This window comes from Schistocerca serialis, chromosome 10 (genome assembly GCF_023864345.2).
Source record: "Schistocerca serialis cubense isolate TAMUIC-IGC-003099 chromosome 10, iqSchSeri2.2, whole genome shotgun sequence".
NCBI classification, from domain to species: Eukaryota; Metazoa; Arthropoda; class Insecta; order Orthoptera; family Acrididae; genus Schistocerca; species Schistocerca serialis.
This window is the reverse complement of record NC_064647.1, coordinates 195,034,838-195,050,242: the sequence shown is the minus strand read 5'-3', so window position 1 is coordinate 195,050,242 and position 15,405 is coordinate 195,034,838. Positions and strand designations below refer to the sequence as shown.

The window sequence follows — 15,405 nt, the reverse complement described above, 5'->3', positions numbered from 1 at the left end:
CGATCTGACCTTCAGCACTATGGTCGTCCGTTCGGCCAGTGCTAAGATCGCCCGGTCAACGTCTCCTCTTCCTCCCGCCACGCTTACGACACAAGCACCTTCATCAGCTTCTGCCAAGGCGAAGACCCAGAAGTCAGATGCACGGGCCTTCAAGAAGGAACCGTCCCGTGCAGACTTCCTACGTACCTCGAACTCCCAGCTATCGACCAGTACTTCCACTAAACAACCTTCCAAGAAGGCTCATAGGAAGCCCAGTTCTCCTTCTCCGCCACGGTGCGTTTCTTCTCCTGCGCCACCCACCAGTTGCCGCCCCAGGCAGTCGTCAGTTTCGCCTGGCCGCACTGCTGGTAGCAGAACATCTGGCCGTTCACCGGCGGAGGAAGCTCCCCCTCCCAGCCATCTTAACAAGATGGCTGATGAACCTATTGAACCAATGGACGATGACTCTCCACCTATTGATAGCGGCGGCAGCGCTCGCTCGAAGCCAGGCCCTCAGCGGCCTTTAGGGTGACCCCTTCTTGCTTCTCCTTTTTCTTTTTCTTCTAATGATGGCACTTCTTCGTTGGAATAGTCGCGGCATTCGCTCCAACCGAGAGGACTTGAAGGTGCTGCTACGTTTGCACTGCCCACTCGTAGTAGCTCTCCAGGAAATGAAGCTATGCCCATGCGATTGAATTGATTTGGCGCACTATGCCTCTGTGCGTTGTGACCTACCCCCTGTGGCAGGTATTCCAGCTAATGGAGGGATTATGTTGCTGGTCGGGGATGATATTTCATACGATCGCATCACATTGCACACCAGCCTGCAGGCAGTTGCCGTCCGATTACTCTCCCCACTTTTACATTTTCCATTTGTACCGTTTACACTCCATCGTCGTCTGCTGTTACCAGGGCAGACATGATGCAACTTATTGCTCAGCTACCTGCACCATTTTTGTTAACTGGAGACTTCAATGCCCACCATCTCCTTTGGGGCTCTCCGGCATCCTGCCCGAGGGGCTCCCTGTTATCAGACCTTTCCAACCAGCTCAATCTTGTCTGCCTCAATACTGGCGCCCCTACTTTTCTTTCGGACACATCTCGCACCTATTGCCATTTAGACCTCTCTATATGTACTACCCAACTTGCACGCCGGTTTAAGTGGCATGCACTTCCTGATGCGTATTCGAGCGACCACTTCCTGTGTGTTATCCACCTCCTGCATCATACCCCCTCTCCATATAACTAGTTGAAACATCTCCAAAGCAGACTGGGGCTCTTCTCTTCCAGGGCTACCTTTCAGGATCAAACCTTTACAAGCTGCGATAGTCAGGTCACACACCTCACGGAAGTCATTCTCACTGCTGCTGAATATTCCATCCCTCACATTACTTCTTCTCCACATCGCGTACCGGTTCCCTGGTGGACTGCAGCGTGTAGAGACGCTTTACATTCTCGTCGACGTGCTTTACGCACCTTTAAACGCCACCCTATGGTGGCAAATTGTATCAATTATAAACAATTACGTGTGCAGTGTCATCGTGTTATTAAAGAAAGCAAGAAAGCCAGCTGGGCTGCTTTCACAAGCACCTTCAACAGTTTTACTCCTTCTGTTGTCTGGGGTAGCCTGTGCTGGCTATCTGGCACTAAGGTCCACTCAACAGTTTCTGGCTTGCGGGTTGCGAATGATGTGCTTGTGGCCCCTGAGGATGTCTCCAATGCCTTCAGGCACTTTTTCGCAGAGGTTTCGAGCTCCGCTCATTACCACCCTGCCTTCCTCCCCCGAAAACAGGCAGAGGAGGCTAGGCCACCTAACTTACGCTCCTCGAATTGTGAAAGTTACAATGCCCCATTCACCATGCGGCAACTCGACCATGACCGGGCAAGTGCATGTTCCTCCTCTCCAGGGCCTGATTCTACTCATATTCAGATGCTGAAGAACCTTCCTCCTGCGGGTAAAGGTTTTCTTCTTCGTACTTACAATCGCGTCTGGATTGAGGGTCATGTTCCCACATGCTGGCGCGAGTCTATTGTTGTCCCGATTCCTAAGCCGGGGAAGGACAAGCATTTGCCTTCCAGTTATCGACCCATCTCGCTTACCAGCTGTGTCTGTAAGGTGATGGAGCGAATGGTTAACTCTCGTTTGGTTTGGCTGCTCGAATCTCGACGCCTACTTACCAATGTACAATGTGGATTTCGTAAGCGCTGCTCTGCTGTTGACCGTCTGGTTACCTTGTCGACCTTCATTATGAATAACTTATTGCGGAAGCGCCGGACCGCGGCTGAGTTCTTTCGCTTGGAGAAGGCTTACGACACCTGTTGGAGGGCGGGCGTTCTCCGCACCATGCACACATGGGGCTTTCGCGGTCGCCTCCCTCTTTTTATTCGTTCCTTTTTAATGGATCGACAGTTCAGGGTACGTGTGGGTTCTGTCCTGTCCGACGCCTTTCGCCAGTAGAATGGGGTGCCACAGAGCTCAGTTTTGAGCATCGCTCTCTTCGCCATAGCGATCAATCCAATAATGGATTGCCTCCCAGCTGATGTATCAGGCTCCCTTTTCTTAGACGATTTTACCATCTATTGCAGCACGCAGCGTACATGTTTCCTGGAGCACGGTCTTCAGCACTGTCTTGACCATCTACTCCTGGAGTGTCGCCAATGGCTTCCGTTTTTCTGCCGAGAAGATGGTCTGTATTAACTTCTGGCACTACAGAGTTTCTCCAACTGTCCTTAAGACTAGGTCCCGTTGCTCTCCCTGTCGTGGAGACAACAAAATTTTTAGGTCTTACATTTGACAGGATACTTAGCTGGTCTCAACATGTGTCGTATTTGGCTGCCTGTTGTACCCGTTCTCTAAATGTCCTCCGTGTTCTCAGTGGTATGTCGTCGGGAGCGGATCGAACCATCCTACTTCGCCTATATTGGCCGCTCCAAGCTGGATTATGGGAGCTTCATATACTCCTCTGCACGGCCGTCCATCTTATGCCGCCTCAACTCATTCAACATCGGGGCTTACGTCTTGCGATCGGAGCGTTTTATACTAGTCCCATCGAGAGTCTTCATGCCAAAGCCGGTGAATTGCAACTAACCAACCGGCGCGATACACTCCTTTGTCGGTGTGCCTGTCAGCTGTTGTCAATGCCCGACCACCCGCCTTGTTGTTCCTTTTTTGACGACTCTCTCGACTGTCAATACAGGTTCTATGTCTCTGCCTTGCTAGCCCCTGGAGTCCGCTTTTGTCACCTCCTTCAGCACCTTGATTTTTCACTCGCTGCAACCTTTTGAGTGGGCGAGAGCCACACACCACCTTGGCTCCAGGCTCAGGTTCGCGTTCACCTTCACCTCAGCTCGCTCCCAAAGGAGGTTACCCCCAGTTCGGTATACCGCTCCCATTTAAGTTGATTAATATGACCTTCATTTATACAGATGGCTCTAAGACCAATGACGGTGTCGGGTATTCTTTTATTGTCGGGGCACACAGTTTCAAATACCGGCTCCATGGCCATTGTTCGGTCTTCACAGCTGAGCTCTTTGCTCTCTACCAGGCTGTTCTTGACATTTGCTACCACTGACATTCTGCTTATGTCATCTGCTCCGATTCCCTGAGTGCCATCCAGAGCCTCAGTGATCCGCATCTGGTTCACCATTTTGTGCACCGGATCCAACACACTCTTCAGCAGCTGGTGGACGACGGTTCTCCGGTTACCTTTATGTGGGTTCCTGGCCATGTTGGCATCCCTGGGAACGAAGCTGCGGATGCCGCGGCCAAGGCTGCGGTCCTCCAGCCTTGGACAGCTTCTTGTTGTGTCCCTTCATCAGATTGTAGCAGGGTCATTTGTGAGCGCATTTTATTGCTGTGGCATGCCGATTGGGCTGCACTTACGGACAACAAGCTTGGGGCCTTGAAACCTCTTCCCGCTTTTTGGACGACCTCTTCACGCCCTTCTCGGTGGGAGGAGGTCGTTTTGGCCCGGTTACGAATTGGACACTGCCAGTTCAGCCATCGCCATCTGCTGGTGGCTGCGCCGGCACCGTTCTGCTCATGTGGGCAATTGCTGACGGTATGCCACATTTTAACATCCTGTCCGACTTTTACTAAACTGCGCATTGATCTTGGCCTGCCATGTACTCTGGATGCCATTTTAGCGGATGACCCCGGAGCAGCTGCTCGCGTTCTTCATTTTATCAACTTGACAAATCTGTCTAAGGACGTTTGATTATGCCATTTTTTAATCCTATGCATGTCTGTCTTTTATAGTATTGTCCCTTTTCTTTGCTGTTTTAACCTTGTGCCTCGCGGTGCATTCCTAGTTTAGTCTGGGCGCTAATGACAATTGTAGTTGTGCGCCCTAACACCACGAAAAAAAAACCACACAAATCTCCCTGATGTCGTATTGGATGATCTATCATCTCGTCTGTTCTCCTTGTCAGAACCTCCTCATTCCTTACCTTATCAGTCCAAGTAATTTTCAACATTCATCTGTAATACCACATATGAAATACCTTGATACTCTTCTGTTCCTGTTTTCCAACGACGCATGTTTCACTACCGCACAATGCTGTGCTCCATACGTACAGTCTCAGAAAGTTCTTCCTGAAATGAAGACCTATGTTTGATACTAGCCGACTTCTTAGGTAGGAATGTCCTTTTTGCCATTGCTAGTCGGATGTTGATGTCCTCCTTGCTTTGTCTGTCATTGGTTACTCTCTGCTGCTTAGGTAGCTTGATTCCTTAACTTCATTTACTTCATGACCATCAATCCTGATAAGTTTCTCGCTGTTCTCATTTCTACTCCTCCTCGTTACCTTTGTCTTCGATTTACTCTCAATCCATATTCTGTACTCCTTAGACTGTTCATTCCATTAACAAGACCATGTAATTCTTCTTCACTTTAACTCTGGATAGTAATTTCATCAGTGAATCATATCATTGATATCCTTTAACATTGAATTTTAATTCCACTCCTGAACCTTTCTTTTATTTCCATCATTGCTCCTTTGGTGTACAGACTGAGCAGTAGGGGAAAAAGACTAAATCCTTATCTTAAATCCTTTTTAAACTGATCTCTTTGTTCTTGGTCATCCACTCTAATTATTCCCTCTTGGCTGTTGTACATATTGTGTATTACCAATCTCTCCCTATGGCTTACTCCTGTTTTTCTCAGAATTTCGAACATCTTGCACCATTTTAATATTGTCGAATGCTTTTTGTAGGTTGACAGATCCTATGGATCTGTCTTGACTTTTCTTTAGTCTTGTTTCCATTATCAACTATGTCAGAATTGCCTTTCTGATGCCAATCTGAATGTCGTGTAGCACATAAATTTTCTTTCCCATTCTTCTGTATATTATTCATGTCAGGAAATTGGATGCATGAACTGTTATGCTGATACTGTGATAATTTTTGCACTTGTCTGCTCTTGTATTCTTTGGAATTGCATGGATGATATTTTTCCGAAAGTCAGATGGTATGTCACCAGACTTGTACATTCTACGCACCAACATGAATAGTTGTTTCATTGCCACTTGCCCCAATGATTTTATGAATTCTGATGGAATGTTGTCTATCCCTTCTGGCTTATTTGATCTAAGTCCTCCAAAGCTCTTTCAAATTCTATTACTGGATGCCCTATTGCTTTGAAATTGACTCATGTTTCTTCTATCACACCAGACAAATCTTCCCCCTCATAGATGCCTTCCATGTACTCTTTCCACCTATCCACTCTCTCCTCCGCATTTAACAGTGCAATTCCCATTGCACTCTTAATGTTACCATCCATGCTTTTAATTTCACCTAAAGTTGCTTTGAGTGTGCTGTGTCCTGACAATCAGTTCTTTTTCAATTTCTTCACATTTTCATGCAACAATTTTGTCTTAGCTCCCATGCACTTCCTATTTCATTCTTCAGCGACTTGCATTTCCATATTCCTGAATTTCCCTGAACATTTCCTTTTTAGAGATGCCAATTCCTCTTCAACTCTACTGCCTACTGAGCTATCCTTGTTGCTGTATCAATAGCCTTAGAGAATTTCCAGCATATCTCATCATCCCTTAGTACTTTTATATCCCCCTTCTTTGTGTATTAATTCTTTCTGACTGATGTCTTAAACTTCAGTCTACTCTTCATCACCACAACATTGTGATCTGAGTCTACATCTGCTCCTGGGTATGCCTTACAATCCAGTATCTGGTTTGAGAATCTCTAACTGTAATGTAACCTAACTGAAATCCTGTCGTATCACCTGGCCTTTTCAAAGTAACCTCCTCCTCTTGTGATTCTTAAACAGAGTATCTGCTATTACTAGCTGAATTTATTACAGAAGTCAATTAGTCTTTCTCCTCTCTCAGTCCTTGTCCCAAGCTCATATTATCCTGTAACCTTCTCTTCTCCTTCCCCTGCAGCTGCATTCCAGTCCCCCGTGACTATTAGATTTTCATCTTCCTTTGTGTACTGTTACCCTTTAGTAACAATAGCCAAATATATAAATGATGAAATTTTGAGTACCATTAAGACAATTAATCAAATACAGGTTAAACAGGTATGCATTTCGTTGCAGAATATTTAAAGGTTCGTCTCAAATAAAAATGCCAGCAACTTGTAATATTTATTGATGTTCTGGTTTATTGAATACAAACAATATCAATGCCGAAACTATGTAACGACCCAGCCTTCATTACTGTAATCAGGAGTGGATCCAGGGTTCAGTTCCCCCCAAAAAAGTAGGAAATGCTTTCATCCACACTTTTAATGTGGTATAGACAAGATTTTAATAACAGTAAAAAAAAATAAGGAATGATTTACCTCAAGAAAATACAGTTGAGAGAGAGAGAGAGAGAGAGAGAGAGAGAGAGAGAGAGAGAGAGAGAGAGAGAGAGAGAACTCCTTTGAGGAGTACGTGGGCATTATACATACAAAAATAGTACACATTGTGTTCTGCTGTAACATGAGTACACACATGAAAATACTGTATTTTCTGCTGCATGGGGCAAAACTGTTTATATGAGACGGACCTGTAAGATCTGAGATCAAATTTTGGTATGGAGGGAACGGTAATAATTATTTGACATGGCTCAAACCACACAAGGATGCTGGTACATTTCCAGAAAAAATATGCTGACAATGGCCTTGGTTGCAGAGTAGCCACGGCATATATTGACCAGCTGGAGGAGCTGTCTTGTAGATCGTATTTATTTACTTCACTCCATCTACTGTGTTGCTTGCATCTGAGAAATGTTCAGGTCAAAGGCACAAGAGCCAACAGAATTGGTAGAGGCTGTATTCTGTGGAAAGGAAAAGAACTGGAAAAAGAACATGGGTGGACAAGAACTTCAGATTGGACAGATCAGTCGGTACAGTAGTTTCTTCACGGACTGACAAGTGTGGAGACAGTGGAACAAACTTTGATATTATAAATACAACTTGTCCAGTAATGTGACATTCACATCACATCAGAAAAGACAGCAATTTAACAGTTATTTACCAGTAAAAGTTTATGGGCAAAGTTGATACAGCTGATCATGGTAAGAAATGGTATTCGTCCATTGTTGTATACCTCTTTGAATTAGTCGAGCTCAGCTCATGACAGCTACAGTGATAAATCGGGGCACACGGCATTTTGTCGAATTGTCACTGCAATTCTGGAATTGGATTGTCTTACTGCTATGCAGAGAGAATGCCACTCTAAAATTACAAAAACTGATTTTAGACATGACAAGTTGGTGTATTGTCACAGATTTACCATTAGATCCCGTTTTAAGAGAGATGAAACAGTATCACTGTAGGTGTCAGAAAAAATTTACGAGACAGTGTAATATGTACCATTCCATGTGTCTTGTTTCATACTGTTCAAGGCAACATAACTGGGTCTATCTCACCAGAATTAAATTGAGAAAATGCGGGGCCTGCTAGAAGACAGTGCATACCGGAAGATCAACGCTGACCCTATCAATAGGGTAGAGAGGAAGACAGTGGCACTTCTCAAAGAATCCGACTTACCAGATGAGGTTATTAAGAAGCTAACACAGAGATCATCAGTGTCATCAAGACTTCAGAAGCTGCTGAATGTTCACAAGGATGGGACTCTTTTACGATGCATTGTCAACAACATTGGTGCTCAGACATACTTGGTAAACACGTAAAGTGTTTGCTTACCCATTACGTGGGGAAGTGCTCACATCACATTTGCACTCTGTGTGGTTTGTATTAATAACTTCAAGCTTAAGATACTCTCATCCTTGTGAATATTGACATTGTTTTTCTTTTTAACAGTGCCTTTACCAGGATCCTTGGAACTTACTGGCCAGAAGTTTGACACAGACAACCAACCTTCTTAGCCACATCTTGATGTCAATATACTTTCTTTTTGACAGACACGCTGGGAGCATACAGGAGTAGGAACCACGGGGAGTCTGCTTCAACCAGTTGTCACCAATATGGACACGGAATATTTTGAGGAAGTCCTGGAATTGGCACAATGGAAACCTGTTTCTTGCAGTATGCAGATGACACTTTTATCATACGTCCACATGGGAAAGATATGCTGAGTGACTTCCTTACACACCTCAATTCCATACATCAGAACACCAAATTCAACTAGGAAGCTGAGGTGGATGGAGTGGACCCCTTTCTGGATGTCCTGGTTAGAAGAAGAGCAGGCGTTACTTTGGGCCACAACACATACTAGAAGATTATGCTTGCTAACCTGTACGTATATGCCGACAGCAACCACTACCCAGCTCAGAGGAGTGGTGTGTGGTGTCAGTCAGTCGAAGGAAAACAGCGTTATTCATGGTAGAATAAGTATCATTCATGTTTCTAATAGAAAGTTCTACTTACAGCACTCCATTACATTCATGCTATAATACAGACGTATCAAGTTCCAAGACCTAATTGTAAGTAAGTAGGATTACAAGGAATCTTAGAGGCAGTTCAAAGGTCATGTTCTTCTGTCAGTTCCATTCTAAAAGTTCTAGCCAACAAAATTTAAATGCAATTAAACTAAAGCATTTTCCGTAACTAAAGCAAACTTAACACTGTTTATATATAAAAGAAGAGGATTATAAATTGTTAAATATTCGTCACGAAAATTAGTCTGCTTTTCTTATTTTCATTAGCTTATGTCACATGGTATTATATTTTGGGATAACTCTTCCCATTCTAAAAGAATATTTTTGGCTCAGAAGCGGGCAGTTCGGGCAATAAGAAGTGTAAGTTCGCAAACCTCTCGTCGTCCCCCCTGTATTGTCATATTGGCCTCCCAATATGTATATTCTTTACTGTCGTTTCTTGTTAACATCAGCTTATTCCCAAGAATTTGCAGCTTTCACTCAGTTAATACTCAGCAGAAATCCTATCTACTTTTGGATCGCACTTCCTTAACTCCTATGCAGAAAGGTGTGCAGTATACTGCTACATACATTTTCAATAAGCTACAACAAAAATTCAAAAATCTTAGCAGTAATCCACGCGCTTTCAAACTGAAACTGAAGAGTTTCCTCATGGGTCACTCCTGTTCTCTCGAGGAGTTCCTTGATAAATTGTGATTCCTATGTTATATTGTCGATTGCGCTTAATTAAGGTTATGGCTCGGCCTTTTTGCGTTCACAAACATTTTATTTTATCTTTTATTAGTTTTATGTTGTAATTTCATGTACTGACGCGTTCCATGACCTTGGAGATTTGCTCCTCAATTTGGTTCTATAAAAAAAAAATTGACGTGAAAATAAATAAAAAATAAATACATAGATCAGGAAAGTGTCGAGGAAAGCAAGCTATCACCTACGCTACACGTTTAAATAACATGCTAGCCAGTGGGATGGATCTACGTTTGTGGTTTCTGGCGTTAGGAACTTGCTTAGTCTGTATAAGAATTAGTAAATAATAATAGTGATGCTGTCACTGTTGGTTGGTAATATTTACTGGCAAAACGCAATCTAACACCAGATTGCGTACTTACGGCTATCCTGTGTGGCCGTTTTTCAGTACGTCTTGAAAAGAGAGAGACAAATTATTAATTGATCACCGATGCGTCGGTTCTCGATTGTGTTCAGGAGACGTACGGATTGATTATGCGTATGGGTTTTCTTAATTGACCTTTCGACCCTGATTGCCTTCACGCAATCAGGATCTTCGATGAAAATACCTCATTTACAGATATTTTTCTCCTGTTACGTGTATACAATGACAATGGGGAAGGGGACATATACACAGATTTACCAAAGTCTTTATTTGCAAGTTCTCCAATATGATAGGTGTGGTAGGCGATAATATCTCTGTCTACAAAACTTTCAAGGCCGGGCACGTTGGGAACTCCAGTACCACCTCGTACTATAGCTACTGTAAGCCAACCATTACCATGTGTAAACGAATCGTTAATGTCAATGCTGAAATTAAGTCTGCATCCACAGAAAATACATGGTCCATCGACAAGTGCAGTAGCAGCCGTATTCTTCACTGTATTCTTCTTCTTGTCTGCAGCAGATGTTGTGAATTCGATGTTCTCTATTGTTTTGTAAATTGCGGACTTAACGCACAGCGGACGGGAGCACCTAGTACGGCTAGTGCTCCCGTCCAGGATAACGCGCCGCTGGCACTGTGAAATATTCTAAGTCCGAATCAAGTGAAGAATACGGCAGCTACTGCACTTGTCGATGGACCATGTATTTTCTGTGGATGCAGACTTAATTTCAGCATTGACATTAACGATTCGTTTACACATGGTAATGGTTGGCTTACAGTAGCTATATTACGAGGTGGTACTAGAGTTCCCAACGTGCCCGGCCTTGAAAGTTTTGTAGACAGAGATATTATCGCCTACCGCACCTATTGGAGAATATAAAAATGGAAATGGAAAGCAAATTAGTGGAATTTCGCGAGAGAAAGATTAACAGATCGGAAGTTGAACACATTAGTGGTCTCCCAAATACAATCGAGACACCGTGATAAACAGCAAAGCACATATACAATGTGAACATCATTTTTGATTAGTAAAAGAATAAGAAGAAAATTACTGCATGGTGAAATATTAATATATTTTGAACAAATTGGCTTTAAACTTCTAGACATTGACAAATACACAATAAATACACAACTTACATCTGATAATATATCTTTTGTACTTGGCGCAGTCCATTAATCGCTGCTTGTCAGTCCGTTACTTCTTAAAATTAATATCCTTGCGTGTGCGTAAGTACATTATACCCTCACCCGAGTTACCGAAACGTTTGTTCGTCGTTTCGCATAGATTTTACACAAAATAAAAATATAACTTGTAGCATTGCTATGTAGTACGTCTTAGCATGTCTGTGACTAAAAGTGCAAGGCATAATGAAGTCTCTAGAATATTACTTAACAAAAGATAGATTGTTCTTTCTTCTGTTTCGCAGCTTCTTGCTATCAAGCGCTGCGGAAAAGATTTTAAATATCTGCGCCCTGCGGGTAGCAGTGTTTATTTAGAGTATTTAAACGCCGGACGCGCGTCATGGTACAGGCGCACATTATAAAACTATTTCGTTTCTTTACTCTCGCCCTGTGATGCTTAGCATCTTTACGAACTACAGCTCGTTGGCTGTCCTTTTCTTTTATGACAAATACCTCATATGCAAAGTATCTGAAAACCAATAATATTGCGGGTTTTCAGTCATCAAGTCTTACTTTGGGTGACAGTACACATTCGTAAGTCCCAGCGGCAAGTGAAAACATGTACCTTGCTTACAACATCCAGTGGCAGTTTTTATTGCACCGATGCTTGTCCGTTTAGTAGTGAGGTGGGCACGTAATGTGGGTGATCCATAGATACTCGAGAACTTTACAGTGCGGATCTCGTAATGTGTGTGACCCTCGTCGGTGTATGCACACTCCCAAGCGGGTTTTTTCCGCAAGAGGTGGGCGTGGGTGGAAGAGGAGGTCGTCCAAGTTCAAATTCTTGTCGTTTCTTCAGCTGGATCCAACTGTCATCTGCAAACAATATTTCCGCTGTCCATCTGCCCGCCATCATCAGGCGAGAAAAGCGGTGCCGCTCTTGCCGATAACTGATTCAAATCGTGAACGATAGAACCTTGATTGGCAGCGAAAATACAAAGAGGGGGTAGTACCCCACTCCTGGATTCTGGGTAGAGGTTTTGTATTCGTTGCAGAAGTCTTTCTGAAGCTATCAGCAATTGTGAGACTGCTCTAAAGCGCAGATTGCAGATTTAACATTGCCGACATCGGTAAGAAATAACTGCAGCTTTAGCAATCACTGTAAATCTTTCGTTTCCTTGGTTGTTAACCTGTTCGACGGAAATTACACTTTTGCACGGCTGCGATTTCGGCGCTGATCTTCAGTCTTGACTGTACAGAACCGTGTCGAAATAAAGTCTTCAGTCTTTGTTCTGTCATTTCCTCGGTGACCCCTGACAGAGCAGAAACTATTTTGCCAACCAGGCACATGGATTCCATCACTAATTCCCAACACACAAACGTGAAAGCTACACACGACCCACTCAACGTTTGTCCCAATAATCCGCCCGCAATCCCCCCCTCCCCCTCCCACCCTAATGTGCAACTGAATCATGACATCACACAGCAGTTCACCACTTGTCTGTGGAAAAAGAAATCCATGAGGGCGTGCAGATTCTGCACTCGATTTTATGCGACAGTAACTTGGCCACTGTTTTCTATGTTTTGATACAGTGTTTCGAAACGGCTATGTTTCACGGTTTCGGAACAGTGGTGTTTCATATCGCTCTGTCTCGATAACAGAACCAGATTCGATCTCGAGCCAGACTCCGATACTGTATCACTGTTTAAAATAACGCTGTTTCAGTCCACTTGTGCTTGGAAGGGACTAATTGTGTCGAAACAGTGACATTTCATTCTGCTCTGTCTCGGACGAGATTCGGGCACGATAGATACTGAAACACATTTAACATCTCACTTCATGAAACACTTTAGAGTGTGTCGAAATCTTTTTGACACACAACAGCACGAAGCTTAAGGTTTCCGAAAATAAAGTTCCGTTTCTAATTCACTGCCCTATTCCGAAATGGCGTAATGTCTGCTTTATAAACACCAACAAACAATAAAATAACGCTCACTATTCGCATTCAAAATAATAAAAGTGTGAAAAACATTCAGTTAAGTTACACACTACTTATACACTTGCTGCAACTATAGTCGAGCTTGATAAATACATGAAAATGCCACCGATACACGGATCACAACATCCGTTGCTGTGGTGGAAAGAAAATCATGTGTTGCTTCCTTCGACCATCTATGGTCGAAGGTTGCTTCCTACGCTGTTTGAAATACGAAACATCTTTGGGTTATGGCCACCTCTGTTCTATGTGAGAGCATATTTTTAAGCTAAAAAGTAGCAAAAATATTTCTAAACAAAAACAACTTGGAATAGGTACAGTAGATCTACTCAGAAAAGAAACAGTAAAATTTCAGATGATTTTGTTCTTCTTCTGCCCAATGTGCACTGAATTTGTATTGGACTGTATTTTGTTTAGTCAACTAAATCTTAAATGTAGCTACCTTACAAGAACATTTTTCTCAGATTTGTTGCACGCAGAATACACTTTCGTTTTGGCTCACCATTCAGTGAGTTTAATTTTTTTGAGTATGATCATTTATTTATGTGCTCGAGAATAATTATCTGATTTATGTATGTATACGTTTGTGTGTTGTAAATGAGCTGTGTTTGGTTATTACACAATATAGGCACCTTAATACTTGTGTATCATAGATAATTCTCAGGCAAATCGACAACAGTACTTTGATATTTTTGTTTTTGGCTTTGAGATACTGTGATAAAAATTGCATTTCGGCAGCAACTTGATGTCTGATTTCTTGGGAAGTTTGTAATAAAATGATAAAATGTCTGCTTGCTGTGAGTACTTCAGGGAACTCCATATACCTGTACATCTAACTTCCTTAACAAGAATTGTAAGTGGTGTAGAGCCAGATTTGCCATGATATAGGTACCACAGAGGCATTACACTGTATGAATGGTTTTAAATTTTAGTCTGGATTTTATACTTCAAGCAAACATAACCGAAAACAATGGAAAATTTAACTGTAAGAAAAGTGTGTGGCACACTCGTAAATGTTAATTCAGTGCCCCCTTTTCCCAGAATGTCATCTCAATAAATGATATCCCATGATATGCCTTTTCAAGAGCACATACAGACCATCACTCAAGAAACCTATCAAAATTAGACACTAGAATACAGGGAAACGAGTTTGGCAAAATCTTTTCGGTCAAACATACAAACTCTGACCTCAGCCAGTTGGAAAATATGAAAGTCGCATGACACGAAAGCAGCGCATTTGCTGCAGGAAATAAGACACCCAAGACACCTAAGTGAAATTTCCATACTTCCTGCGATATGATTAGCGCTCTCGCACCTCATTTGTGTTCATATGGCAATATTTATACAGTAGACATTCAATATATGTGTGGGCCTATACAATTAGGAAACGCAAACTGTTTCGAAACAGTTGTCTCAGTTTGCCCATTCTTCGCGACACAGCTATTGTACAGGTCATCGCAGTTAAATGTTGCCCTCCTCCTCTGACAATGCGAATGCATTATTTCTACTTCCGAAGGAAACGACTATAACAATGGACAGTTTTATGCTACAATCGACTGTCAACAGTCTCCTGTCAGCATTTTAGCTTATTTTATCAGTACAGTTTGATTTTTCTCTTTGCGGTCTGCAAAATGACTTGGTCGATACAAGAAAGAATTGAAATCGTGGAAGCAAATGTCAAAACAGATTCGATTAAGGAAAGTTGCGAGATTTTTGGGGTAAAGTATCCGGATAGGGGACTACCAGCAAAGAGAGAAGCGCAGAGTCTGTACAAAAATTGGCGCACCTACAGATCTATGTAAAATGACAAACCATTCCTTCAGTTCGCACACTGGAGGTTGTTACAGACATTCGCCGAAGAATTATTCAGAACCCAAAGAAGTCTTTACACGTAAATTGGCCCAGCAGGCGCATCTAATTAAGAGATGCCAGTGGATATTGAGAAAAATTGGAGCCATATCTCGTTGTGCGGCAATTACAGGAAGATGACTGTCAGAAACGTGTAGATTTCTGCACGTGGCTTTTGAATAAAGTCAACAACGGTTTGTGAGACCCTTTCCATTACATCACGAGTGGAAAAGCGTGGTTTAATCTTTCTGGTCACGTGAAATGACGGGATACTGTGCAACAGAGAAGCCTAATATTGTGTATCAGCAACCACTCTGTGATGAAAAAAATCGGCGTTCTTTGCTGTGTAACAGGAACGCGCGTCATTGGACCAATATTTTCTGACACTACGCTCAACGCAGTTCCTTTTATGGAAATTTTTGATACATTTTGTGCTCAACTCATACTGCTTCTTCCAGCGTGGTGCAACATGTCAAAAGTCTAAGGTAACCCTGGAACGGG

At 42.8% G+C, this 15,405-nt stretch overlaps 1 pseudogene; it reads left to right on the top strand.

Annotated features, from left to right (window-relative positions):
• LOC126424677 (basic proline-rich protein-like) overlaps positions 1-15,405 on the top strand; it is a 111,855-nt pseudogene that overhangs the window by 2,302 nt on the left and 94,148 nt on the right.